The sequence below is a fragment of the Mastomys coucha genome, chromosome X (assembly GCF_008632895.1).
Source record: "Mastomys coucha isolate ucsf_1 chromosome X, UCSF_Mcou_1, whole genome shotgun sequence".
NCBI classification, from domain to species: Eukaryota; Metazoa; Chordata; class Mammalia; order Rodentia; family Muridae; genus Mastomys; species Mastomys coucha.
Genome location: NC_045030.1, coordinates 137,651,039 through 137,651,646, shown reverse-complemented (window position 1 = coordinate 137,651,646; position 608 = coordinate 137,651,039). Strand labels below are relative to the sequence as shown.

General features: G+C 55.4%; 1 protein-coding gene across 2 annotated transcripts in view; it reads left to right on the top strand.

Moving 5' to 3' along the window:
• Trpc5 (transient receptor potential cation channel subfamily C member 5) overlaps window positions 1-608 on the top strand; it is a 280,600-nt gene that overhangs the window by 1,940 nt on the left and 278,052 nt on the right. The window lies entirely within an intron of this gene.

Here is a 608-nt window from a genome sequence, read left to right as displayed (position 1 = left end):
GACGGGTTCTCCACAGCTCTCAGCTACCCCCCAAAAGATAGAGAGGGTGACAAGCAGCAGATGAGAACCTGCAGCAGATACAAGGGAAAAGAAGAGCTCAGGGTTGGACATTTTGGGATCTAGGGGTGGGGAGGAGAAAGGGAGCGCGCCTCCTTGATTTTTTTCCCCTCCCCACCCCTCTTATGCTTTTCTCTCCCTTTGGCTGGTATAGGATTTTCCAAGCAGCAGCAGTAGGGGACAGAAACCTTTAGTCTAGGAAAAGGGGGTTGGAGAGGTGGCCAGAGCTCCCATCAGCTACCTAGCTTGAGGGCGCCTGTGTGAATGCGGTTCCCCCCCACACACACACACACACCTCCACATCCAGTCCTCTTCCTACCAGGGTAGTCTGCTATCCTGAATTTCCCGGTGTCAGCTTTGGCTTCTTCCCCTTGCTCTTATTGTTTGTGGCTTGCTGCGCGAAGGGGTGCGTGTGTTTGAAGGGGCTCAGGTTGGGAGAGAGCGCTGAGGGAGGACAAGTGAGAGAAGAGAGAGAGCAGGGCAGGAGCACACCGGTCGAGCGAAGAGTTTTCAGGCACCTACGGAGGCACAAGGTGAGGAGGTCTGGCCAG